Source organism: Rhinichthys klamathensis, unplaced genomic scaffold (assembly GCF_029890125.1).
Source record: "Rhinichthys klamathensis goyatoka isolate OS25496 unplaced genomic scaffold, OSU_Roscu_1.1 h1tg000183l_1, whole genome shotgun sequence".
In the NCBI taxonomy this organism is placed as follows: Eukaryota; Metazoa; Chordata; class Actinopteri; order Cypriniformes; family Leuciscidae; genus Rhinichthys; species Rhinichthys klamathensis.
In genome coordinates, this window is record NW_026606711.1 from 1,573,665 (window position 1) to 1,592,148 (window position 18,484).

The window sequence follows — 18,484 nt, forward strand, 5'->3', positions numbered from 1 at the left end:
AGATAGATAGATAGATAGATAGATAGATAGATAGATAGATAGATAGATAGATAGATAGAAGATAGATGGATGGATGGATGGATGGATGGATGGATGGATGGATGGATGGATGGATGGATAGACAGACAGACAGACAGACAGACAGACAGATAGATAGATAGATAGATAGATAGATAGATAGATAGATAGATAGATAGATAGATAGATAGATAGATAGATAGATAGATAGATAGATAGATAGATAGATAGATGAGTGTGTTTGTCATGTGTTTCTGCTTCTCATCATCTATTCTGCAGGTGAGGCTGGTCTTCATGAAGTCTCTGGTTCTCTCATGTTCTTCCCCTGGGTCTCGCGAAGTATGAGTGTTTAGCCATCTGCTCTGAGGAGAAAAGCAGAAACACACCCACACACACGCACACACACACACACACACACACACTCACACTCAAGAAAGGTGACCCTCAGCTCACAGCTGAAATATGACATGGGAAAATAAAAGATTTGATCAGAATTAATATCATAAAAGTAAACAAAACCAGCTCAGCAGGAGTGTGTTTCTACCGCATGTCTGTAGTGACTAACAAGGCAAGCTGTGACTGTGTTAGTGGGTTTCGTTGTGCATTATTAATAATCTTTTGTGCAGAGCAAGATATTTAGAATCTTCTTTTCTTTGGCTAGAAAAAGTTTTTTTATATATATCCTTTACAAATATAGATTTTTGAATCAATATACAAATGTGGGAACAAGTGTTGAGATTTTCTCTGAGCACATACTATCTGCACATTAGCTCATACAAGGAGATTATAATGTACAGTAAGACATGATTTCATTAATAATATAAGATGAACTGCAGTTAACACAGGCCCTGTGCTCAAAACACCCTTAAAGAAACAGTTCACCCAAAAATCTATCTATCTATCTATCTATCTATCTATCTATCTATCTATCTATCTATCTATCTATCTATCTATCTATCTATCTATCTATCTATCTATCTATCTGCCCGTCTGTCTGTCCTATCTATCTATCTATCTATCTATCTATCTATCATCTGCCCATCTATCTATCTATCTGTCTGTCTATCTATCTGTCTGTCTGTCTGTCTGTCTGTCTGTCTATCTATCTATCTATCTATCTATCTATCTATCTATCTATCTATCTATCTATCTATCTATCTATCTATCTGCCCGTCTGTCTGTCTGTCTGTCTATCTATCTATCTATCTATATCTATCTATCTGTTAGTGTCATTTTACTGATTCTGAAGATTTCATTGGTCATGTGATTCACTTCTGATTCCCTACACAAACACTGATCCCTAAACCACTGTAACCTTAACCAATGGAAAGCTGCAGTCGGGATTTACGCTGAACTGGTTTGGGGGGAAAATAATTTTCAATCAAGCTCACACCAGTAATTATTGTCTCCATAGTTACAGCTACATCTTTACACAGCTGATTATTCCGATAATTCCCCTATGTTTGTGTGTGTGTTTCACAGGGTCACCGTATGGAAAGGCATCAGTATTGTGTTATGCCACACTCAGTGTGTTCAGACACGTTCAGTGTGTTTCAGATGGATGGATGTGGATGATGGACTGTTTACCCTGTGTGAGTGTTGCTGTGTCAGTGTGCAGTCGGCCAGGCAAATATGAAATATTTGTTGACAGATTTTGAATGTTGCTTTACGATGCATTTGAATGGGCTTCAAGGAAGGTTCCACATTCAAAACGAGTTAAACTCTGCGCGCTGCATCTGTGATATGCTGTCCGTCACTGTGCAAAATAACTAACATCTCTCAGCTTGTAAAACTGGGGGGAAATGGTTTGCATTAATGCATTTTCAGTGGACGTCTAGTGTTTGTGTTAAAACACTCATATCAATGTGTCTGTGTACAAATGTAAAATGTCTTAATTATCATTTTAGTGAAGGGTCTTCTTTGAACTGTCCATTTCTCTCATGCAAAAGTCACTGGGTTTACATGATCATGAGTTCAGGTCAATACATAATGCCATGTTGACAAAAGACATAATATTTTGTTGTTATACTTTTGAAACAGTGTATTTGAACTACAGTTTGCTCAAAATGGCTTTAGAGCAGGTGGCTGATATATAATTCTCAAACAACATATTAATCATCTAATATACTGGTCTATCATATGTTTATCTTCTTGAAACATGAAACAACGTCCTCCATAAACTTCCACTGTAAATCATTACTGTAAATTAAGCTTTTGTTTGTTTTTACATACTAGGCTAATATAATATTACAAACGGAGGGAATATTTTATTTTATTTGTATGATTTAATATACAGTCTTTCATGACTCGCATAGCTACTTCTTTAAAAGGTAAACATTTTAAGGATCCATTAAAGAAAGTGGCAGATTTAAGTTTGCACTGGTGTAAATCTTTCAGTTCTCAAGGGGGAGTGAAAATGTGTCTGCACCAAATTATGAACCTTCTCGAATCAATATGACAAACTTTAATAGGCTCATGAACAGCAGGAGGAACCTTTTAAAATGCAAAGCGGCGCGCTCCAATTTACCTCCTCAATATTTTGCACATAATCAAGTGTATCAGCAATTAAATGCACACATTATCATGACCTTGGCATGGCGGCTGATAAGATCGGAAGGATATGAAGCGGCGGGTTTATTTGATCGGTGACCGAGGCCTGATTATGCGCGCGGGCGTCTCCATTACCCTGCTTGTCACAGGTTTTAAGGCATCTAATCAGGCTGCATGTTTTATTCAAATTTGCCACTGATGTGTTGCTCTACACTTAATTTGCGTTGATGATGGCGATAATGACGCCCGGCTGAAATGATACGCGCTCGGCTGAAATGAAAACGGTTTCACGGCAACACCGACTCAAAATGCTGTATGGGAGTTGATCCTGCAGAAGATCCAAAGGTCATCCAAACAAACACCGCGTGTAAACTCGTCTATTTTAATTATGGATAATTTCTGATATCCCTATGAGACATTCTATAAATTTTACCCTAGCATGTTGCTGTGTGAATGACTTAAAGGGACAGTTCACCTAAAAATAAAAATTCTGTCATTATTTAGGCTACTCACTCTCAAGTTGTTCCAAACCTGTATGAGTTTCCATGGAAGTCAATGGCTACCGTCAACTGTCTGGTTACCGACATTCATTAACACATTTTCTTTTGTGTTCAACAGAAGAAAGAAACGCATACAGGATTGGAACAACAGAATTTCAATTTTTAGGTGAACTATCTCTTTAAAAACAGGATTATACACGGTATTACACAGAAATATTGAGTGAATTGCCCATATTTTTTTCATATGAAGCAATTTGTTCACTACTTTTCGGTATTGAATGAAATAATTGTATGTATATATTATATACATATGTATACAATGAAAAACGCAGCTTAAAATACTTCCTACATAGGCAGTTCAAGCCCCACAGAGTGCTCATTTGTGCTCTCTGGTGTCCTCGATGTCACACAGGAAAAATGAAAGGATCCGTGGAGTTTTATTGCTGCGGGTCCGTCATAAATCAAGCTCATCAGAGTCCTGGAATCAACATAAGCGATCACCCTCTTGACTAAGATAGTGACTCATCAAGTATCCTCAGGGTTTAGTGAGGCTAAACCGTTTGAAACCTCTCGTCTTAAATCATATGACGACAATACGTACTGTAAAGTATGATGGCATTTACCATGGTAATACCATGCTTTTCGTTTTAGTATTTTAGGGTGCATTTCCTAAATCTAACTAAATTGAGTTGATCAAACTTAAATAAATGTAATAGATGACACTATTTCAACATTTTATGTTAGACTCATTAAATATAAATTCGTATTACTCTTAATTAGATGTGTGTAAGCAAAGTAAACGAAATGTAAATGTGTCATTTACTGTATGAAGGGCTTGAATCATTTTTTTTAGTGTAAGTGTTGTGTTCATTCAGTAGCATGAAACCATATTGGTAGTTCGCATTGTATTACAGTGCTTTTCGGGGGCATGGTACTATAATAATAATACCGTGTTTTTGGACATTTACTGTGGTAATTTCATGGTTTCAAGTGTCTTGAAGCATTATATACTGTATGAATATTGTATTCATATTTCCATCTCTTCACTTTACCATGAGAGTATCACACTGTTTTTGTGAGAACAAATGGACCTAGATTATTATAATATTAAGACATTATTCGTAATATGATTTCTTGTATGAGTGAAATGAGTGTCATTATATCAGATGTGATTGTGAGTTGTGTGTGTGTGTGATTCAGGTGGATGTCTGCTGATTTCTTTGAAGCGTCTGTGAGAATGACTTCCATACGTCAGCTGAAAGACCACCCAGAGTCCATTAGGTGGTAATAGGGTCACTTGTCTTCTGCTGAATCTTTTCTTTCTCACACTGAATAAAGGATGATTTTTCTGGGCTGGTTATAGAGAGCAGAGTAACATGCTCTGTCACACAGAATCAACACACACATCTACTGCTGATAAAAAGCTTCTATTTATAATAATACAGTTTATAAAAACAACAACTTCATCTAGATCCGTTTGTGCATACCAGAGTTTAATCATGTTCTCTAGTTAGTTCATAGTCCAAAAATCCCAAAGGATTTACTAATGGAGTGTGTATCATAATTTGGCACCAGTCCTGTTCATCCAGAAGGATCTTATTTGACTCTTGGCAGATTCTCAGGGGATGTTAATTGTTTCCCATTAGTATTGGTTACAAATTATGATGGAATTTCATTAGCGATCTTGTACAGATTTTGTCTATATGATTACGAAACTAAATATTTAAATGTGTTCCAGTGAGGGAACATTTTAGTATTAACCTCCTAAAATGCATTTATTCTTTGTGGAGAACTGTGCAAGGTCAGTGAACAAAAAAAAAATCAAATGCTGATTAGAAATAGCTATATTTTGTGCACTACTGAATAGTATGGATGGTTTAGTGCAATTAAAAATGGACCCAGTCATTAATTCTGAGTGATGTATTTTATGCTGTGTAGAGATGCTTACATTTGTTCTCAGAGGAGTTTCTGGATCTCATTAGGATCTTTTAGTAATGGCTCCAAATATTGAGGGAATTTCATTAGCGTTCTTGTACAAATTTTGACCATGAATACGAAATTAACCTGATGTCATACAGTGTCTTTAAATATGTTCTGTTCCAGTGAGCTGCCTATATAGGGAACATTTTAAGGGACATGAAGACCATTGCAAAATCTAAGCAACATTACGCTAATATGAACCTCCTATGATGCATTTATCCTTTGTGGAGAAGACAATCCCAGAATGCATTGTGATAAGGTCAGAGAAAAATAAATATTTTTGTGCAATACTGAATAGTATAAATAAAAAAAGTGTGTAATTAAAAATGAATTTGTGATGTATTTTTATGCCTATTAGAGAAAACATCAAACTCTGTAAGACCTTTATTATTCAGTGTGTTTCATATTCTGCTAATGGCTCAGTAATGCATGTGAGTGTTTTGTCGAATCTTATGTCTCTATAACAGTGGACTGAAGTGAGGTGTGTAGCTGATCAATGACTCAGACAATCGCTCAGCCCGACGTGTGCATGCACCCAGAAACCCGAGAGCTTGGTCCCTGTACGAGCTGCTGATCTCCTCGTGAGTTACGCTGCACTTCACATTGTCAAATGAAAGGAAACTGTATGTTTAGTTGATGGTGCTCTTGTTTAGTGACTCGTCCCACCCTCGTAATTAAACCTGTCATGACAGATGAGCAAGATTAATGGCGTGTGCATTTCACACTAATTCACTGTCAGCCGCAGCACAGCATCAGGTCATAATGGTCAAAGTCTTGTGAAGAACATACTCGGGTCATATGTCAGCCCAAAAGTAAGAAAATAATGTGTTTAAAGAGGCAGGGTGATTTGTTCCAGAATTTTTTTTTTTGTTATGCTGGTTGAGAGTCTCTTCACGTATTATTATAATTGCGTTTCAATGGCTACACTATCAACGGCGAAATGAATCTGCAGCAGTCAGGTGGTACAGGTCAGCGCTCTTTCAGTTGTTTATTTTCATTATTATAGTAATGTTATGTGCTTTGAGACATAGTTCAGCGCTTTAGTTTGCTCCCTGCTATACGCGTTCATGTGTTTTGAAGGAGGCGTTTTGGAGATGCTGTGAAGGAAGGGTGGGATCTTATGCTTTCAAAGCTAACTTGCTATTGCTAGCCTCTCCGAAAATTGCAGAATCATGCATTTTCACTTCATCTAGAAATATGAACATGTTTTAATGAGCTTCACCCCTGTTTAGATGTTTACCGAAGCAATAAAACAATGTTAAATTAGAACTTCTAAAGTGAGTCTTTCTCCTGAAGGCTCGAATGAAAATCAATTGGAATTATTTAAAGTGAATTTAGATGTATAAATAATATGTAATGTGTCCATTTCTATATATATACTCCATGAATTAATGAAGAGAACAAAAGTGAGATTATTCTCAAAATGATCAAACTTTTCACACCATCAGCCTAAACATTTGTCTGAAGCGTGTGTGTGTTACCCATAGTGCACTGCAGCCTCTCATTACACCCGAAACAGAGCAGGAAAAGTGTGAGGAGCGTCTGCTGTGAATTCTGAAGTGTGTATTGATCGTGGTGTGCGAGGAAGCCCATCTCTCTCAGCGGTGGCCGTAATCTACCGCACGTTCTCTGTGGATATCCATTTTTTGCATGAGTGCTTTTTGCGGCGGCGGTTCTGCAGGACTTTCAGACCAGGACCTCGCTCCGATTATTCTGATAAAACACGCTCAGATTCATCATGTGTGTTATTGATGGCCTATTTCATATCATGCCATTTACGGGGTGGGTGACAGTCAAGCCCTTCCTCTGTGGCAGTAAAGGAGTGAGATGTAAATGACATTTTTAAGTATTGTTTTACATGAAGCATTGAATGCTGCTCTGAAATGGTGGGGCAGTTATTCAGCTGCTTGAATCACCTGTGCTAGAACGTAAAGATGAAGGTCAAACTCTCATTTACATGTGTTGAAGCTGTGGTGTTATATTCACTGAATGGTAAAATCCATCATAAGCCAGTATAAGATTGGTGTTTGACTCGACCATTAGTGCGATCCAATCCGTGAATGATTATACAGACCCACAGAAGAAAATTTGGTTATAAATTAGACATTTCTGTCCATCCAAAGATGTTTTTAATGTTTTTGGCGCATAACTTTATGGTTTCTGTTGGGGTTTTCTGGATTGTTGGTAGGTTTCTAAGGTGTCCTAGGTTGTTATTGCATTGGTTTGCTGTTACTGGGGTGTTCTAAGTGGTTGCTGGAGTGTGGTTTTAGGCCATTGTTTTGTGTTTATTAAGGGCTCAGCACATTGTTATGCAGTTGCTATTGTTTTGTGGATCATTGCCAGGGAGTTGCTGGGTGGTTGCTAATGTGTTCTAAATGTTTGGTGCAATGTTATATGGTTGCTGAGGTGTTCTGTGTGGTTGCTAGGGTGTTGCTATGCAGTTGCTAAGGAGTTCTAGGTTGTTATTGCATTAATTTTCTGTTACTATGGTGTTCTAGGTGGTTTCTAGGGCATTGTTTTGTGTTTATTAAGGGCTCAGCACATTGCTATGCAGCCAGTTGCTATGGTTTTGCGGAGTTGCTGTGTGGTTGCTATAGTGTTCTAAATGTCCGGTGTAATGTTATATATTTGCTGAGCTGTTTGGGGTGGTTACTAGGGTATTGCTATGCAGTTGTTAAAGGGATACTCCACCCAAAAATGAAAATTTTGTCATCATTTACTCACCCTCAAGTTGTTGGAAACCTGTATGAGTTTCTTTCTTCTGCTGAACACAAAGGAAGATATTTTGAAGAACGATTGGAACTTTGGCACCATTGACTTCCATAGTATTTTTTTTTTCTACTATGGAGGTCAATGGTGCCAAACAACCGTTTGGTTCCAATCATTCTTCAAAAGAAACTCATACAGGTTTGCAACAACTTGAGGATGAGTAAATGATGACAGAATTTTCATTTTTGGGTGGAGTATCCCTTTAAGGTGTTCTAAATGTCCAGTGTAATGTTATGTTGCTGAGGTGTTTGGGGTGGTTACTAGGGTATTGCTATGCAGTTGTTAAGGTGTTCTAAATGTCCAGTGTAATGTTATATGGTTGCTGAGGTGTTTGGGGTGGTTACTATGGTATTGCTATGCAGTTGTTAAGGTGTTCTAGGTTGTTATTGCATTAATTTGCTGTTGCTGGTGTGTTCTAGATGGTTGCTGGAGTGTTGCTAGGGTGGTACTAGGTGGTTTCCAGGGCATAATGTTTTGCAGTTATTAAGGTGACCTGCTGTGTGGTGTTAGCATGTTGCTATGACACACATATTATGGTTTTGTGTCTCATTGCCAGGGAGTTGCTAGATGGTTGCTAAAATGTTCAGTGTAATATTGTATTGTTGCTGGGTGTTCGGAGTTAATGTGTTCTAGGTTGTTTTGCTGTTGCTAAGGTGTTCTGGGTGGTTGCTAGAGTGTTACTAGGTGGTTTCTTTTTCAGAATGGTTGCAGGTTTATTTAAAAAGTCTACACTGAAATCTGTCAGTATGTGGCGTTTTTCAATGACCAATTTTTGCTATCATCCATCAGATAAAAACTGTAAAAGAAGTACTGGATCAGAATGCACAAGATCCATTTTGAGGGGTCGGTGTGAAATCAAAACAAATTGGATTGAAATCACAACTGCCTCATTGGTTAATGAATGACCACATCAGAGTGTGTTGCAGCAGAAGATTATCTCGTACATTTACTTCCATTGAAATCAAAACATGATTACGCTTATGATATCTGCTGCTGTTAAGTCTGTTTATTCATTCATATTCTTCTTTTAAAGTCATCACAAGTTGCAGTGTTTACAATAATTAAATCTGAATGCTTTCAGTGAGGTGTCAAATCCACTGATAAAACATTGATTAGAGCTTTGAAGTCCGCCCATCCTCTGCGGTGCTCGTACTGAAGGTTCGCTAGATAATTACCACCAGTCTATATCTGATTAGCAATCCTGTGGGACTGAACGCTACACTGGAAAACATCTCCACGCACCGGCCAATTACAAATGACACTACACAATCCTCTTGTCAGTTTGTATCCATCATAATCATCATGTGCAGTTCGCTGAGAATATTAATGTGACATTTATTGATACAAAGGAGACCCGTGGTGTGCCGAGGTCCTCTGGTTGTGCGTCGTGCCCCGTCATGTCAACCCGCCGCGGGAAACACGCTGTATATTCTGACGGGGTCGCGTTCGGGGTCACTGCAACAGAACTCTGACTGAATGCTCATAGCGGGCTCGTTCCTACGGATGCTATTCATGGAATCACCTCATGCGCTTTCTTATGTTACAGTCTCAGTCGTGGAATAAATGTGAAGCAGTGTTTGGTATTGATAAACAATATGAAATAAGAGTGAAATACAGTTTTAGCAAGGTAAACAAGGGCCTACATGATATTTTATGGCATCTGAAAGATTCCCTCTGTGAGGTGCACAAATACATTTTATTCTCAAGTTGCACTATAATGAATTGATAGCCAGAAAATGTGTTTCAATATCACCTTCGCACCATCAACTGTGGGCCGTAACATCTGTAAGTACATGAGATATTAATTGAGTCGCGTTCCCAAAGCCCTGAGAGATCTGATAACGTAAAGACATTGATCATAGGGTTTTGTGAGCAGCAGATACGGATCTGAGGCGCCTACATAAATAAGAGCGATCTGTTAGATGTGAAGCCTGCTGCTCATGTTTTATTGATAGTCGCCTGCCTTACCTTCAGCCTGGCGATAAGTCTTTCCATCCGCTCGTAGCTCGATAATCCCACAGCACTTGAGCAAAACTCACAGCTACACTGCCTGCTTTAGAGTGTCAAGTGAATTATGACCCTGTCTACCTGTGTTTGTGAAGTACATACTGGGAAAATTTAAGCAATATTGTTGATGCTGTTTCATAAATGGATAAGCTGTTTTTCACTGGTCGGTTACACAATGTTGTTTATAGTTGTATAACATGTAAAACTATACTTTATGCCTTTTATGCATGATGCTTAAGTGTTGAGGGTGGTTGCCAGGACATTGCTATGAGGTTGCTAAAGTGTTTGTTTGGTTGCTTGCCAGGGTGTTACTATGAGGTTGCTTGGATGATCTGTGTGATTGCTAGGTAGTAGCCATGAGGTTGCTAGGCTGTTATGATTAGTGTTAGGCTGGTCAAGTGTTAACGGTGGTTCCCAGGGCATTACTATGAGGTTGCTGTTAATGGTGGTTTCCAGGGCATTACTATGAGGTTGCTAGGATGCTCTGTGCAGGTGCCAGGGCGTTCATTTGTTGGGTTGTTCTGCATATTTGCCAGGGCATTGCTATGAGGTTTTTAAGGTGTTCTGCATGGTTGCCAGGCCATTTCTATGAGATTGCTAGGGTGTTCTGGGTGGTTGCCAAGGCATTGCTATGAGGTTGCTAGGATATTCTGTGTAGTTGCCAGGGCATTGCTATGAGGTTGCTAGGGTGTTCTTCTTTGTGATTGCAAAGACATTGCTGTGATGTTTTCTATGGTGTTCTGTGAGCTTGCCATGGGTGTTGCTATGAGGTTGCTAGGGTGCTCTTCATAGTTGCCAGCACGTTGCTATGAGGTTGCTGGAGTGTTCTGTCTGTCCTTCAGCGTAAATCAGATGTTGTTTCTTTGTTTTGTTTTATTTTATTTTATTTTGTCTTGTCTTGTCTTGTCTTGTCTTGTCTTGTCTTGTCTTGTCTTGTCTTGTCTTGTCTTGTCTTGTCTTGTCTTGTCTTGTCTTGTCTTGTCTTGTCTTGTCTTGTCTTGTAATATGCCAGTCAAACATTATTGTAAATCTGATGTTAAAAGCTTATTGATAGTGATGAATGTTTAATTTCTCTCCCAAAAACTTTTAAAGCATCTGACTTCATAGGTGTGGTTTATAGTGTGTAACCTGACAAATTGTGTGGACTGACTAAATAGCGTTATATAACTCAAAATGCAATATTCATACACAGAAAGACATTTTTGTCTACATAAATGTAAAGTCATCAGTGTGCAAGTAAATCACACAAGTTCCTTCCATTTTGTACAAAATAAAGGTGTTATTATGTGCATGAATAAATAAACTTGTGTGAATTATGTACTGACTTTACATTTCTGTTGAATCCAATTGGCTTTTTGTCTTTCTCTCTATGAAACGATTAAATATAACCAATAAAAGAAGACCATTGATGTCAATCACTTTTTTGTGGATGAAGAAGAATGAGTTGCAATTTTTCGTTTTTGAATTAATCGTTTAAAAATTGCAATAATATTACATGTGGACTGACTAACCATGCAATATTTCTATATTTGAAACCCTTTTTAATAAAACCTTAACACAGACAATTCTTTGACATTTAAAAAAATAAGACTGCGAATCACACACAATTTCATCTTTCTACCAAACCCATTACGGCAGGAGAAACAGTCTTTGATTACAGTCTGAGAACAGATAAGACAGTGAAAAGCCATCTGAATTCAGCGCGTTTTTATTTTCATCAATTACAGTATTTCAGCACCTGTCATGCTATTTGTGTTTAGCCCGTCTGAAGCACTCTGCTGCGATAATGAAGAAATGTTTCTCTATTGATGAGGGGGAGGTATCCAAATCAAATCAACTGGTCATTGGGGTACCTCAGGGATCAGTCCTTGGACCCCTCCTCTTCTCCATATACACTACATCACTGGGACCCATAATACAGGCACATGGTCTCTCCTACCATTGCTATGCTGATGACACATTTTCATTTCATCCAGTTGATCCCACGGTAGCTGCATGGATCTCAGAAATCTCAGCCTGGATGAAAGAACATCACCTAGCTAAGACTTCTTATCTTCCCAGCCTCTCCGTCAGTGCAGCACGTTTACCATCCAGCTAGGTTTATCAACGATAATCCCATAGAGTTCGGCCAGGAACCTTGGTTTTAATCCTTGATGACCAGCTGACCTTTAAAGAGCATATTGCAAGAACAGCACAATCATTCAGGGTTGCACTGCACAACATTAGGAAGATTAGGCCCTTCCTAGCAGAGCATGCAACACAGCTTCTCGTCCATGCCTTTGTCATTTGACTATTGCTATGCTCTTCTGGCTGGTCTTGCTCAACATGTGCAATCAAACTTTTGCAAATTATTCAAAATGCTGCAGCATGTCTTGTCTTCAATGAGCCCAAGAGAGACCATATCATGTCACATTATCTCTCTACACTGGCTTTCGGTTAAGTCATCGATGCTTGAGTATGTTACGGAGGTCAGCTAGTAAGAGCTGTGTAAGTAAACCTCACTGTATTATGATGTGGTCTTTAGCGTCCTTGTTAACGTGCCCGCCTCCCATGCTGGAGACAACAGTTCGAATCTCACTCAGAGCGGGTCGAATAGGACCGGTTAAATTTGGTGCCGTGACCCGGATTGGAGTAAGGTTTAGGGAGTTGAGTGTAATAGAGGCCAGCTAGTAAGAACTGTGCGAGTAAACCTCACTCCCCTGGCCTCAAGAGGCGCATTAATGACTGACAGTAGAGACTACAGTCTTTAGTGTCCTTGTGAGCACGCCCGCCTCCGATGCCAGAGACGCCGGTCAAATCCCGCTCAGCGCAGGTTGAGTAGGACCAGTTACATTTGGTGCCGTGACCCGGACAGGAGTGAGGGGGTTGAGTGTAATAGAGGCCAGCTAGTAAGAGCTGTGCGAGTAAACCTCACTCCCCTGGCCACAAGTGGAGCATTAGTGACTGACGGTAGAGACTACAGTCTTTAGTGTCCATGTGAGCACGCCCGCCTCCGATGCCAGAGACGCAGGTCAAATCTCGCTCAGAGCAGGTTGAGTAGGACCAGTTACATTTGGTGCCGTGACCCGGATATGAGTGAGGGGGTTGAGCGTAAAAGAGGCCAGCTAGTAAGAGCTGTGCGTGTAAACCTCACTCACCTGGCTTGAGGCGCACTAGCGACTGACGGTAGAAACTGCTAGCGTGTTTGCACCTTGTTAGCGTGCCCTCCTCCCATGCCTGAAACGTCGGTTCGAATCCTGCTCGGAGCGGGTCGAGCAGGACCGGTTACACGTACAGAAAGGGCCCTGCACCCTCCTACCTCCACTTTCTCTTACGAGTCTACATTCCCTCCAGATGTAGTGTGCGGTAAGTGAGCGGCACCTAGTGGTTCCTTCGCAGGGAGGCACAAAATCACTCTCAAGGACACTCTCACTGTTCCTTGCTGGTGGAATGATCTTCCCAACCCTTTCCAGACGGCCGAATCCCTCACAATTTTCACAAAATAGCTGAAAACTCATCTCTTCTGTGAGCACTTATCTGCATCCTGCTAAAAAAAAAAAAGACTTTTCTTTCACTATTCCTTTGTCTATGCTCTCATTATTCCAGAATAATTACCTGTTACCTTATACTATCTTGAACGATGACTGAAACTTTGTATTACTGCCAGTTCTCTTGTTTATTGCCTTCTCAAACCAGACGCTTTGCCTTTGGATGAAAACGTCTGCTAAATGAATAAAAAAGTAAATGTCTGTCTGCCGTCTTCGCATCTTGACTGCAGCAGCTCTTGTCCTTGTTTTGTCCTCTGCTGTTGAAACTTGTTGTCTGAGATCTACATTAAACTGCATTTGCTGGCTGTTTTCCAAAACTTGGAATTAGACTTAGACTTCCTTTATTTCCCAGAGGAGAAATTAAGGTGTTACAGCAGCAACAGAAAATCGAGACAACACGCATGACAAAAATAGACAATACAATCAACCAATCAATAATCGCAATAATCTGAATATCTATCAATTACAAAATACCATACAACAACCTACTTAACATAACAAATTCAAAAACATCCTCATTAGTTTTATTCGAAGAGCGTTCATTAGTTTTATCACTTTACCTCAACTACCTTCAGTATGTGGATTGTCGAAACTGATTGCAGCAGATTGTCTTAGTAAATAATGTTTTTTGTTTTGTTTTTTTGACCAAGCGGCAACCTCCCTGTCTCTCTCTTGAAACCAACACGGAAGTGAGTTAAACTGCAATTCATTTACTGACTCATCCGTTTAAATTATATAAAGCCTGCATAATTAAGGGCGTGGCCACTTGAGTGACAGGTGGATTGCATCTATAGATATAGAGACCACACTCGTTATGCGGTACTGTTGGTCTCACAGAATAGATATGCTTATTTAACTTTTTAGTGTTAAACAAAAAGTACCGTCCGATGAAATCCTGCAGGTGTCAGTGCTTTCTCTCCGTCCATGCAGTAGACGCACACCCTTAAATGAGCGCGGATTTCTAGTGCATTTACTTGAACTTCTGAGGTAATATCTTTGGTTTAACCCTTTTGAGAAATTGAGAGGCGGCCAAAATCAGATTTTAAAATGGACTGAATAAAGCTCTTTACGAACTTGACGTGCGATGCCATGCTGACTGACATGTATGCGCACGAATCACTGTCACACTGTAAGTTATTGCATGATAACACATTTTTATAGCAGAATAATAATACATCACGATACACAGTCTCACTTTTAGTTACGTCTTTTAACCAATTTAATATTTCGAAGGGCAAAAACATGAACTTTAACTATTGGCTTTACTTCTTCAATCAGCTGTCACTTAAGCGCGAGGCCAGTAGCATATAGCATTAGCAACTTTGCCTCTTTGCCCATTATTTTATCCGGCAGTGACGAGAGGTGACGCGCTGCCAAGATAGCGATGGCCGGCCCCGCCCACTTTAGGCTTCAAAAACGCTCTTCAGAAACCTACGGGTGACGTCACGGACACTACGTCCATATTTTTTTACAGTCTATGGTTTTGACATAGAAGCGCCACGATGATAAATGAAATTGAGGAAAAGTGACTGCGGTCTGTCGGATACAGAAATACCAGTTTTGAGGCTAAAACTAAAAATGATATTTACTTCATAAAATAAATAATGCTAGATTTTTACTTTTTTGTAGTGCATGCCTATATCATGTTAAGGAGTTGTAAGTGGTTGCCAGGTTATTGCTTTGCGGTTGCTAAGGTGTTTTGAGTATTTTATCCCCCTGCTATGCAGTTGCTGTTTTCAAAAAGAATTGCTACTTTTTTCAAAAAGAATTGCTACTTTTTTCAAAAAGAATCGCTACTTTTTCCAAAAAGAATCACTACTTTTTCAAAGTTTGTGAAGTTTGAATCGCTACTTTTTCAAAAAGAATCGCTACTTTTTCTAAGTTTGTGAAGTTTGAATCGCTACTTTTTCAAAAGAATCGCTACTTTTTCAAAAAGAATCGCTACTTTTTCAAAGTTTGTAAAGTTTGAATCGCTACTTTTTTCAAAAAGAATCGCTACTTTTTAAAAAGAATCGCTACTTTTTCAAAAAGAATCGCTACTTTTTCTAAGTTTGTAAAGTTTGAATCGCTACATTTTTTTTAAAAGAATCGCTACTTTTTCTAAGTTTGTGAAGTTTGAATCGCTACTTTTTAAAAAGAAACGCTACTTTTTCTAAGTTTGTGAAGTTTGAATCGCTACTTTTTTCAAAAAGAATCGCTACTTTTTAAAAAGAATCGCTACTTTTTCAAAAAGAATCGCTACTTTTTAAAAAGAATCGCTACTTTTTCAAAAAGAATCGCTACTTTTTCTAAGTTTGTGAAGTTTGAATCGCTACTTTTTCAAAAAGAATCGCTACTTTTTCTAAGTTTGTGAAGTTTGAATCGCTACTTTTTCAAAAGAATTGCTACTTTTTCAAAAAGAATCGCTACTTTTTCAAAGTTTGTGAAGTTTGAATCGCTACTTTTTCAAAAAGAATCGCTACTTTTTCTAAGTTTGTGAAGTTTGAATCGCTACTTTTTTCAAAAAGAATCGCTACTTTTTCAAAAAGAATCGCTACTTTTTCTAAGTTTAAGTTTGAATCGCTACTTTTTTTTAAAGAATCGCTACTTTTTAAAAAAGAATCGCTACTTTTAAAAAAAAGTCCCATATAGTAACAAACCTTACCTAGCATTATCTCTATTGAATTATTTCCAATAATCCAGGAAATAACTTTGCAACATTTAAAAAAACAAATTCTAGATACTGTAACAATAAATAAAACATTCAAAAAATCTGCTAAAGCATCTTTATGTCACTTATAGTACCTATCTTTCATCTGTTTTCCATATTCATATCTGCTGTCCGCTGCGTTTAAGGGCATAGGTATCTCAGTATAATTATTCACCCTCTGCTCTGTAATGCATCACTGCTGTTGTTTACAGCTCAAGGTCACGGCTCTACATCGAGACTAAGAAACTGTTGATGGATTAGTATTTTGCTGGCTTCTGGACTACATGCGACAGATGCCGCATTTCCAAGATGAAGAAACGGCCTGTTTTGCTGTCAGAATCTGTTTAATGTCACATGAGTAATGTCTCTGGATGGAGCGTTTCTGCATGACCTTACAGCATTAAAGCACATTTAAACGCATCGCCATGGTGGGTCTCTTCACACTTAATCTTATGTCAAAAAAGAGGCCATTCGTATTTACCACACTCAGAAAGTAAATGTTGGCAGCTGAATAAATGTCAAGGTTTATGACATGATTCTCTTATCTTGTATTAAAGCGCATACGCTCTTTTAAACCGCTCCGCTCATGCCATTCATGAACAAAAAGACAAGCGATTGCCATCGAATATCATTCGGCATAATACAGATATCAAGTCATACAACTTAAAATCTATTGAAGTGTAAAAAGACATTTGTGCTCCAGACGTGAAGTTTGTTGAGGAGAGATACACTACCGTTTAAAAGGTTGGGGTCGGTAAGGTTTTTAAATATTGTAAAATATTATTACAGTTTTTCTATTTGAATACATTTAAAAATGTAATTTATTTCCTGTGATGCAAAGCTGAATTTTACAGTGTCACATGATCCTTCAGAAATCATTGAAATATGATGATTTCCTGCTCAAGAAACATTTCTGATTATTGTCAATGTTGAAAACTTTTGTGCTGTTTAATGTTTTTGTGAAAAGTGTTTAAACTGTGTAAACTGTTTTTGTTTTTTTTGTCACAGAAATAAAATCTATTTTAAAATGTATTCAAATAGAAAACAGTTATTTTTAAATTGTAATAATATTTCACAGTTTTACTGTTTTTACTGTATTTTTGATCCAATAAATGATGCCATGGTGAGCAGAAGAGACTTCTTTCAAAATCATAAAAAAATATTACCAACCCCAAACTTTTAACCAGGTAGTCTATTTATCTATTTGCTACTGGTCAAAACCGTTCTATATATACTAATAGTATATAACTAATACTAGAATAACAGTGACTTTATTTGACTTTAAAATAACAGTGTGCTGTTACTATAGTGATCAGACAATCTTCAAAAATAGCATATTTACCACTTTGTTTAATGTCAGATCAGTGGTGACATCTCTGTGGTGTTCTGATGACTGTCAGGGTCTCATTTGGAATAATAACTCCATGTTTTGCCCTCGGCTGTGTTTGTTTTACCATTCGCCATTGTCGCCCGTTCAAGGCCGAGCCAATTAAAAAGTGCTCTGCAAAGTCACTTGTGCGACAACAGATTGAGCTTTAAAAAGTCCACAAACACATCCATCGCATATGAAGAGGAACACATTTACACATTATAATTGAGCATTGACAGATTTTCTGTACTCTTAATTATGTAGAAGTTTTAAGCAAAACATGTTTTTAGGTGAAAATACTCTTTACAATTTGTTTCTTTTAGGTGGAAACAATGCAGACAGTTTGCACTGTCAGGTCGTGATATAAATATACATAATTTGTTCTTTTATTGGAACAGATTCCATGTTTAAAATAAAACGGGAGCCAAATACATTTAAACAGTTCTTAATTATTCACATTTTTCTTGCCGAAAAATCTAAATTTTCTAATAATTGATGCTTTCCCAGATACAATTGATTTCTTTTATGCCAATTGGCCACTGCTCACGGGCCGCTGATTTTCTAATAAGAATTAAGCATTTTGCTCAAGGCCACAGAAGATCAGCAGGGTGGATATAACCAGCAGTTCTGGGGTTAATTCAACACCGCTGGGGTCTTCAGACACACATCTGAACCTGTGACCTTGCAATTGTTCGTGGACTAGTGCTGTTTCATTCAGCACACGAGTGTCTTCTGTAATGACCTGTATGTGGAGTGTGTGCATACCATCCACAGCCATGCAATATTCCCTTTATTATGTGTCATTTCTGCCCCATAACATCACCACACAGAACTGCAAAAATAAGGACTTCTCATCTCGTCCGCTATTGGTCGGATAAAAAGGACGTTTTGGCTCAAACGTACACGATTGGTTGAGCCATTATTATTATATTCAGCCCAGTCTACTAGTTGTGCACTTCAACTTTAAGGCAAGTTGGTGGCCATTTTATTTATTATTTATTATATAAATGCATTTTTTAAATAGACATCTGCTGGGATTGGGGAAAGAGCAAAAACTTTTAAATCTCATAAAACT